The sequence below is a fragment of the Lycium barbarum genome, chromosome 6 (genome assembly GCF_019175385.1).
Source record: "Lycium barbarum isolate Lr01 chromosome 6, ASM1917538v2, whole genome shotgun sequence".
Lineage (NCBI taxonomy): Eukaryota > Viridiplantae > Streptophyta > Magnoliopsida > Solanales > Solanaceae > Lycium > Lycium barbarum.
Genome location: NC_083342.1, coordinates 91,430,383 through 91,441,889, shown reverse-complemented (window position 1 = coordinate 91,441,889; position 11,507 = coordinate 91,430,383).

Here is an 11,507-nt window from a genome sequence, read left to right as displayed (position 1 = left end):
GACACTAGTCGCGGCCTACGGGGTTCGGTCGTGACAAAAGTGGTATCAGAGCGGTTCGTCCTCGGAGTGTCTGCAGACCGTGTCTCGTAGAGTCTTGTTGATCGGTGTGTTGTGCACCACATCTATAAACAGGAGGCTACAGGACATTTAGGGTGTTACCTTTCTTTGATTCTTAGATCGTGCGATAGAGCCAGCTGTATGAAATGAATTCCTTTTTACTAACCTCTGATTTCAGTTGGAGAACGGTATCGACGTAAGACAGTGACTGATGATATTGGAAGCTACACAGTACACAGGTAAGCAATGGTATGAAAGACGTACGCTGGGTAAGGTATTTGAAGCACGATTGAAACATAAAGTTTAAAATCGTAATGAAAAATAAACAGGAAAGTGCAATAGGTGCAGTTCGAGTTGGACATGTGAAGTAAGCCTCGACATATTTATACTTTTTATTTGAAATTATCAGCCCTGTGTGGCTATGATGCGATATGATATGATATGATATGTATATACGTATATGTGTTGGCCCTGTGAGGCATGGTTGGTATTTCCTGTGGGCAGGTTTTGGGATAGTAAGAAATACAGAGGAACCTCTGCCCCAAATTTTCCTAGAAATACGAAGAGGAAGATGAGATATAAATTCTTAACATGTCTTGATGGTCGATACCGATAGGGTAAATTCATTATGTTGGATTAAAGTTTGAGAGATACCCTCCGTGTCATTCGTAAGAAGTATTATCCGTATTTGGAAAATTTTATCTTGAGAAAGCATATATGAGTAGCAGATTTGCAATTTATTTAAACGAACCGGAATATGTTCCGACTCCATTTTGCTTTAGGACAGCATATGTGGAAGGGCAAAAAATGTCCAACGATTAAGTTTCCTCTAATTGGAAGAATACAAAGTGTATGACAGGCAGTGGAAATTGAGTGGTCCGTTTACGACTCAAAAATATACATATACACAAATATGGAGGTAATTATGTGAGTTAAGTGCTAAGAGATTCCGCGAAGTTCGTCGGATTCTAGTTTGTAACATTTTATCAATTCTCATCGACTGGCTGGAGATGGGATCTGTGGAATAAAAACCTAAACCCGTGAGCTGTCTAAAAGTATATATATATACACGCATGGAGGTAAATATTGAGGATTTACAGGGGCGACACGGTAACTATATAGTTAGAAAAGTAAAAAAATCCCCTCTAAATCGGGGTGGGACCCGCTACGAGAACGTTTTGAAAGTTGTTAAGACCCCGATTTGCCTTAAATTACGTGACCAAGGTCGCGCGGGGCAGTTGACGTGATTATACCGGCCTTAACGCACCTAAATGTATTAAAGTTTTAAGGTTAAGCGTGCTAGGGCCAGAGAAATTTTGGGATGGGTGACCCCCTGGGAAATGTACCAAACTTTTTGGCAAACATAGATATAAGAGACGAATAGGAAATTCGGGGTAACCTAAAGGGAATTAGGATGTGTGGAATGGTTAGAAACCTTATAAGGGTCACGTGAGCTGAGACGGATTAGATTGGTAAAAAGGAAGGAAAAGCAGCGCAGCTCTGGAATTAGAGTAAAAATTTGAACAGGTGATTGAAGATCTATGGTGAAAGAAATGGTAGTGATATATGTACGTATGTGTAGGACCCCCTATTTACGACTATGTCGATCGATTGGTGAACCCTAATAGCCAGTGTTGTAATATATAGAAAGGATTAACTGGGCAGAATTTACGAGGAAAAGGGAAAGGTATGGTACAAATGTTACGAAATAGACCGATACTCATTTTGCTACTGGTTGAGTTTGGAAAATTCTAATACAACGATGTTTGGAAAGAAAAGAGAATAATTGAGTGGGGGTAAGGAGATCAAATACCAGAAAAAGTGAACCGTAAGAAACATAGTTAAGCAGAGTCTTTAAAAGAGTTGACGGGCAAAGCACGAATGTTAATTGCGAAAACGAGCTAGAATGAAATAGTGCAGGGCAAAGGAAAACTTATGGCATGAAACGATGAATCATGTGAGTATCAAATAATTCGATTATTGAGGAAACAGAACGACAGATAAGGAATGGGTATGAAGGAAGAATGTGATTACTAAGAGATAAACTTCTACATTAATTATATTACTTGAGTGCCAGCTATCGGATAAGATTTTGTACTATATAATCGTGATTCTGTTAAGGTTTCGTACGAAGATAATCAAGTTATAGGTTAGAAAGAAAAGACATGGATATGGTAGAAGTATAACCCCAAAGAAGGGGAGCAAATGAAAGTAAAGTAAGCATAAATGAAAACAATTGACACATAGAAGATTGAAGCGATAAGGAATTGGCCTAGGCCTTCGACATCAACTGAAATACGCAGTTCTCTGGGATTGGTTCGATATTACAGAAGATTTGTAGAGAAATTTATTTCTGCTACGACACTATTAATGAAGCTAATTCAGAAGGCAGTGAAATCTCAGTGGACCGGTACTTGTGAATGTAGTCCCAGTTGCTGAAGGGAAGCTAACGTTGTGGCAGACGCACTTAACCGCAAATCTATGGGCGGTTTGACCGGCGTGTATCCAGAAAGAAGGAATTGGCTTGTAAAATTCATCAGTTAGCTAGCCTTGGAGTCCGTTTGGTCGATTCTGGAGATATTGGGATTTTGTCCGAGAAGTTGCTGAATCGTTGATTAGGGAAGAGGTAAAACAGCGTCAATTCGAGGATTCTATTCTGGTATGGTACAAAGATACAACCCTTGATAAGAAAGGGACCCAGTTGAGATCTCACCTGATGGGGTATTATTATATAGAGGCAGATTATGTGTGCCTGACGTTGCAGGGCTGCGACGGCCAATTATGGGCGAAACGCATAATGTTCGGTATTCTGTTATCCTGAATCCACTAAAATTTACCATGAACTTATATGCTTATACTGTGGAATGGCATGAAACGGGACATCGCAGAGTTCGTTGCCCAGTGCCCGAATTGCCAGCAGGTTAAAATTGAACATCAGAAGCCAAGTGGACTTCATTACAGGGTTGCCTCGCACTTCGCGGAAGTATGACTCTATTTGGATTATTGTGGATAGGCAGACAAAAAATCAGCCCACTTTCTTCCCGTCAGAACCACTTACTCAGCAGAGGATTATGCCAGACTATATATTAAAGAAATAGTGCAACTCCACGGAGTTCCTACATCTATTACCACTGACGGAGGTGCCCATTTTATGGCAAATTTCTGGAGATCTTTTCAGGAAAGATTAGGGACTAAGGTGAGTCTGAGCATAGCATTCCATCCCCAGAGCGACGGACAGGACGAGTGCACTATATAAACGCTAGAAGATATGTTGCGAGCCTGTGTTATTGATTTCAGAGGCAGCTGGGATAGTCATCTGCCGTTGATTGAATTTGCTTATAATAACAGCTACCAGTCTATCATCCAGATGGCTCTGTACGAGGCTTTGTTTGGCAGAGAATGCAGGTCACCGATCGACTGGTTTGATATTGGCGAAACAGAACTAATAGGCCCAGGTATGATCCAACAGGCGGTTGATAAGATAAAATTTATCCGAGAGGGACTATTAGCAACTCAGAGTCGACAGAAATCATATGTTGATAAACGACGTCGACCCTTGGAGTTCCAGGTCGGTGATTGTGTATTTTTGAGAGTATCGTCTATAAAAGGCGTGGTGCGATGCGACAAAAAGGGTAAGCTCCGTTTGCAATATATCGGACCTTATCAGATTATTCGAAAGATTGGGAATGTCTCCTATGAGCCAGATCTGCCATCTGATTTGAAAGCGATACATCCGGTATTTCATGTGTCCATGCTCCGCAAATGTGTTGGTGATCCCTCCAGAACATTTCCAGTGAATGATATTCAGGTGATGGAGAAATTTTCTTAAGAAGAGCAACCTGTAGCTATTCTGGATCGTCAGGTGAGGAGCCCGCGTACCGAAGATATACCCTCTGTTAAAGTCTTATGGCGAAACAATAATAGAGAAGGAACGACCTGGGGAGCAGAGGATGAAATGAAGAAAAAGTACCCTCACTTGTTCTCTACACGTACAGGTGATCTAAATCTCTAAACTTGTTATATTAATTGGTAAATAATTCATGTGTGCTACTCATAAGAAGAAACTCCCCCGGAGTGTTTGTCAGACCTATAAGGCTAATTTAACATTCGAGGGCGAATGTTCTAAAGGGGGGGAGGATGTTATATCCCGTATTTTTGAACGTCGGATTATTTGCTGGGGTGGGGCCCACACACCGAGATTTTTTTTTTGGAACATCTGAAAAGTCATATGAATCACATATGTAAAGTTAAACACAACTCATGAAGTACCCTTAGGCCAAATCAAAGTGGAAGCCCTCCAAACGAATATTTTTAAGAAAACGTTTTCGGGTGACCTGACTTTGAGGGGCACAAGCGGTATTATAAGTTTGAAATTTGGAAAGATACCATGAAATAGAAGTTGTAGATAATTGAATTAGCTTTCTATCCATAGGTCGTGGGTTCCTAGGTGATGTCGGTACAAGGAGATATGAACGTTTTAAGGTCGAAAGGTCAGTGGGCTAGGCCCAACTCGGGATCAACCGAGTTGACCCAAAAAAATAAAATGAAAATTTAGGCCCAATGTTTAAGGGATGGCCGGCCAAGTGAGGCCCAACCCATGGTTTTAATGAATATTTCCATGTGCTAATTAATTATAAATGGTCACTATCTAATAGAAGTTTCAAGAAACAAAGAAAGAAGAGAAAGAAGAAAAACCAAGAGCAAACATAAGAGCCATTTCGGGTTGGCCATAGAAAAATCACCCTAAAAAAAATCTTGACTCTAAAATTATTTTCTTGTTGAATTCCTACTAATTCAAGGTTCCTCTACAACTTGGTGTAGTTGTTTTGGAAGATTGAGCATCAGTTTCATCAATCTCACACTTTGGACAAGTGAAGAAGATTGGAGAAAAAGGTAGGAATTCATACCTTTTTATTATGTTATGAAGGTTTGTTTGTGTTGTAGTATATGGAAATGAGTAGAAACTATGGAAATATGGAAGTTTTCAAAGTGTATATATATGTAGCCGTGAGTGTATGTATGTTGTATACATATATGAGTTGAATTTTATGTTGTATTCTAGTTGTGGTTATGGTGAAAATTATATTGGGAATGAAAGTTGAATGAATTTTGGTTGAAGTTGGAATGTAGAAGATTATGTCACTTTAGAATGATTTTTTGATATTATGGAAATGAAGTTGTTAAGATGTGAATTATGATTATGGTTGATGAAATTGGAAGATGGAAATATGTTATGGATATGTAGGTTGAATATTAGAAGTTTTGGATGAATTCTGACTTTGGTAGAAAGTTTGTATATTTTGTATATCTTGTGAATATTTTGTGGAAATGATATGAAATGCTTCCAAATTATATTGTGATAATCTAGATTAATAATGAATATGAAAACATTGAGATTGGTTTGGAAATGGGAAGTCGGAATGAAAGTTCTTGCATTATGTCGGAAAGAAGACTAGTTGTGTTATATTGTGTCCTATATTGATTGTTGTCGTTGTTGGTGTTGTTGTTGGGTTGTTGTTGATTATTTTGGCCGAGTTAAATTCTCGGGGATGATATATGTATAGGGGAGATGCTGCCCAAATTTCTGTAGGCAATTATGAATAAAGATTGAATACTTAAAGATTGGAAATTGAGAATTGGTAAATGTGACCAATTGCAGATTTTGGACGAAACGGGAATTGAATTTGGAAAGGCGTAAAGAGCATATAAGGTATGTAAAGCTATCCCGATTCTTCTTTTGGCATGTCCTAGGTGTACTAGGATCGGATTTGAGCCCCGGAATATATTCTGTCCATCGGAATCCGTATTTGAAATTGTCACTTTTTCATTCAATAGAATTGAACCTTTTAGGTATGCTTTGTTGGAAGAATTAGGCAAACTTTCACAAATTATTTAGAAAGTTATGAAATGTCCCTAGTACCTCTATAGGTGACACCACAAGCTTAAAATACGTAATTTTAGCCCACCGCTTCGTTTGTCCCGAGGTGGGCCCACTATTTCCGATTTTACCCCTTTTGTATTTATGACTTGTCTTCGAGCTGCTTTAAAGGAAATGTCTTAACTACTCCTCTAACTATTATCTAAAGAATTGTTTTAAATACTCCGTTAAGTCTTATAAACTGTTTTGGATCTTGGAAACGATCTCAGCAAGATTATGACTCCGTAACCCATTATGACATCCGAAGTTTACTTACTATGATTCCGTCCGATTTCATTGTTTTGACTTGTCACTCGATATGCCTCATTGAGTCTATGGAAGTATACATGGTATTTTATTGCATTTAGTTTCTCACTACTCCATTCGTGGATGCCTCAATGTTTCCCACACTGAGCCCGGGCCAGGATATGTTCTCAAGCGTCTTCCACTGCATTGTTCGCCGTGCCTCGATGTGAGGGGGCAGGTATATATGTACATGGGTTGTGGAGTATGCTGTGCCATGTACTCTATTCTGACATGATATGATATGATCTGATATGGCCATTTGATATGTTATGCTATGTTACGGGGTTATTCCCCTTTTCTGATCCTTATGTGTTGTGGCACCAGCGTCGGGGGGTGGCCACGTTCTGTCTGCCGAGTCCCTTGGCAGGGGCCGGATATGATATGGCATATGTTTCTGTACACACTCTTCATGTTTTGAAAATATGCATTTGATACTCTGGATATCACACTCACTTTTCTGTACGTTCTGTTTCGGTTATGATTTTGTCCCGTAGTGGGACCAAGTATGACATACGTTTTCTGCAAATACTATTTATGCTTTATGATCAGCATCTTTGCTAATCTGGATATTCCGTTCATTTTCTGTATCTTCTGCTTCGATTATGACTTTGTTTACTACGTTCCATGCTTTACATACTCAGTACATATTTCGTACTGACCCTCTTTCTTCGGGGGCTGCGTTTTCATGCCGCGTAGGTACAGACTACAGATATGCTGATCCGCATGTTTAGGACTATATTCTGCCATCTTGGAGTGCTCTATTGTTCGGAGCCTATGTTTGGTACAGTCCTTGCTATGGTACATTTGTATGTTGTTCAGGGGTATGACGGGGCCCTGTCCCGTCTTATGATTCTGATGTGTTCTGTAGATGTCTGTAGACATACATGTGGGTTCTGCATATGATTTGGGTTGGTATGATCTGTGACAGCCTGATCGGCTTCCTTGTGCTTTATCCGTTAATCTGTGATAATTAATAACGCCAATTGACTTTTACATTTAAATATTCTGCTTATATGCTGGTTTGGGTTATTGGGTACGTTCAGATGTCCAGCACGGACACTAGTCGCGGCCTACGGGGTTGGGTCGTGACAATATATATCCATGTTCATGCTCACAATCCAGTTTCAGTTTCAATTCAGTTTTACCATTGTGATTTCATGTGCCATGCTTATTCTTTCAGTTGCTTTACATACCAGCACATTCAATGTGCTGACGTTCCTTTTTATTGCCTGGGGGCCTGCATTTCACGATGCAGGTACAGATTACGCATTCTGCTTAGTAGGACTCTACACACATTAGCTTGTTGGTGAGCCCTATCTCATTCGAGGTTTTTAGCCAGTTATCTTTATTTTGTTTGTTATGCATTTAAAGGTACACTGGGGCCTTGTCCCAGTAAGTACGTTTTGCAGTCAAGACTCATGATTAGAGGTTTTATAGACTAGTCAGTCAGTTATGTCAGATACTCAGAGTCGTGTAGCCATCTTTGGCTCAATATTATGATATTTCCGCATTCATGATTTAAACAAGTATCTCATTAAATTATTATGACATCTCATGTTTTATAAAAGCTCATCACATTTCATGTTATATTCCGCTTATGTTATACCTCGTAATGATTCAGCAAGCCATATGGTTCGCTCGGTCACATGCAGTAAGGTACCGAGTGTCGTGTTTCGCCTAGGCCATGGTTCGGGGCGTGACAAAGCTTGGTATCAGAGCCCTAGGTTCAAGTATCTTAGGGAGTCTATGAAACCATGTCCAGTGGGGTCACTTTTATATGAGTTTGCGTGCCACACATATAAACAGTTGACCAGCAAGACATTTAAGTTTTTCTTATTTCTTTCAACTCTAGATCGTGCATAAAGCTATGTTCTCAGAAATCACTTATACTCGTGTGTTGTTTCCTGTTCTACCGAATACGCCTCTTCTCAATGGATGAGGAAGATGTAAATCTAATTGTTATCTATGTGTTGCTTTCAGATGGAGTCATCAGGAATTATTCTAATTCGTGCCATGAAGCTTAGAGCCGTAAGTAACATTCTTTTTTCATCGAATTCTGAATGTATCAAATGCGCAAGTGGCAAGAAGGAAATTCGAGAACCAAGACTTGCCAAATAGTGTATGGCGTTAATACCATTTAAAAGACAAATTTTAGTATGGTAGCATACGTAGGTTATATACCCTATAGAATAAGTTTATTTGGACTCTTTGTCCATGGAGCTTTAGTATAAGGATGATGGTTCAGATTTAAGACCCCACGAGGTAGCATGTTATGAAGTTAACCGCAGCAGGCATAAATTGTCTACGGTAGTTTTGAGCAGGAAATAACCTAAGAGCCAACCACCTGTAATACTAGGAAGTCTCGACTTTTTCAAGGATATATATTTTTTCCATATGATCTATGCACATGACTAAGAAGGGACTAAGTACGATAAGAAAACCACGAGCAAACGATATTGAATTTTTAGGGATATTTTTAAATTGTTTAAGCTTATTCAGATCAGACCTAGAGAGCATGACGTTAATAAGTTACTACATGAAGCAGATATTACTATGAGATAAAAGATATGAAAATTCCCTCTTAGGTTATGTGATTAAGTATTTATTCTCGATGAGTATAGTATGATATAATTTTGAAAGGGTATAAGAAGTTTGAGGTTAGTTGTTCCAATTTCTCATTTGAGACAGATGAAATTTCCATAAGTATGATCCATGTCTGTAGTTCAGAAAGATAGTATACAACCTCTTAATAGAGTCAGATGAGGAGGAAAAGTTAGAAATAACCTTATGCTTCACTTTAGTGCTCAGAGAAGAATTAGAGAATATGATACTAGAAAGTGGTTAATAGAAGCATAGTAAGTAAGTTTGAGTCGATACAGTGAATTGGAAATTTTCAGCATAGTTAGTAGAAGTACGATTGAGTTACTTAGTCAAGTTAACACTAGTGAGTGGGTAACCGTCTGAATACACCAAAGGTGTGTCAGAACCCAAAGGGTTTAAGATAAATTTGAGGTATAGAAATTGGTGAAAGAAGAAAACCATCTAAGTAGTAAGCGAGCAAGCTACAAAAGAAGACCCTTTAAGAGTTATCGGAAAAGAGTTTTTCCCAAGACTGACAAAGCTAGTATGCCAGTTATACAACTTGCTTGAAGTAAGCCGAAGAAATGAGTCGTCAGTATTTTAGAGAAAATTAGCGGAACCACTAGATAACCACTTATCGCTAACTTGAGGGATCCACAGGCTTTAAACATCAGCTTTGGATCCAAGGAGGAGATATTGTAGCACCCCGTGCCTTTAACTTAAGATTTCACCATGATTCTAGACTTAGAAAATCAGATAGAGAATATGAAAATTGAAAATTTCTCTTCAGTTGTCAGATGGGGATTTACGTCCCAGAATACGGATCGTATTTCAGTATACGACCCATATTTCAAATCGTAATTTGGCATCTAAATCACTGTGCATTCTTGGATTTGGCTTGGGAATATATATTGTTAAATACGGACCGTATTTTAAAATACGTCCCGTATTTGATGGTCGTATTTGGGAAGGAGGTGCTACAATGTTTCTGTCTTGTTGAACATGCTTAATTACGGTCCAGGTTTACGAACTGTAATTCAGAATACTGACCGTATTTTGGTTTGTATTTCCCACTTCGCACTAGAAACTATAAATACCACGTGTCAGTCTCCACTTCACTTCTTATCATGTTATTTCATGTCCCACGTATTTATCATGCTTTTATGCCCATGTCCACGTTCTAGCTCGAAGGGAAGGTAACATAATAGTTTAAAGACTAAGAATCCTATGGAACGCACACCTATTCCTCAGACAAGAGGAGAATGCCATGGGTAAATGACTTATTTTGAAATTAATGGTATAGTGCCTATGTTTTCACGTACTCATGTCCACGATAGACTTATTCGAGCATCCACCTATAGAAATAGCATAAAAAAATGACGTTGATAGGCAATAGTGAGAGTAATTCAAGATGGATGTCCTATCCACGATTCTATGTAACTTATGCTTATGTTCCTCTAGCTAATGTTTTACGATCATGATGAAATAATTCCTTTTTTCCTTTCGCTAAGTATCTATTCTTTCTTATGTTCAAGGTGACTTTCTACCCATGTCTTAGATCCTCGAAGAAGGAATTATTCATCCCCATAATCCATTCTTTCATGAACCTTATTTATAACAAGGGCGTTTACTCATGGTGATAAGAGTAAGCTATGTTGAACCATGCCCTATTCTTTTTATATATCTAAATCCTAAAGGTAATATTTTGTCCATGCCCTATGTCTCTGACTCAAGAGTGCAGCCTACAAATTGTGCTCCATACAAGTCATACTTATACCTTAGTCTTACTTTAATGCTGATGAACTCAAATCCGTACGCCATGGTATGCAGACACTCATGTAAGCGCCATGTTTTTCATGTACCCATGTCTCATGTCATTCTACTCATGTATTCATGTTTTATGCCATATTAATCCCGTTTCCATGAATGTTCCATGTTACGTCCTTCCGTTTGATATACACATTCCACTTTTATGTTCTAAGAGAAAGTGTCTCCTATGATTCGCACGAATGATTCCTCGCTCTCAATCCTTTAAGATCCACTCATGATAATAAGCAAGGTATGACAAGGTATTCCTATCTATGTTTCAGAGCAAACAAGAGTTCCTTTCCTTCACCCTATGGTGCTTATCTCAGGAGCATTCTACTCAGATTCGACGTATTCATGTCATTCCTATGCGAGCTTTATGAATACGTATGTTAGGATCATATTCCTATTATATGACTCAAATATGTCTCATTCGCATCGAGTTGCGCTTACATTCAAAGCCTAAGTCGTACTCTTATCTTATATGTCAATCGTGATGGTGTTATACGAACATCTATGATCAAGCCTCTAAGTGTCCAGATCTCATCTCCGCTCAGCATACAAATCTCCTGCTGTAGCAATCATTTTTTTGTCATTCAGATCTCATGTTATGATATCCATGATTACACTTATTCGTATCTCATGACAGTTTAGCACTCATTTATTCATGCCAGACAGTTTTCATGTATTTATGTCCTACGTCATGCGCCTCACGCTCAGGTAATCATATCATGTTCGTGTCTATTTCTAGTACTCATGTCATTCATGCCTACAGATTATCTTCCAAACCCTATGTATAGTAATCATGTAATCATTCAGCCAATATCCGGGTGTTCAGGCC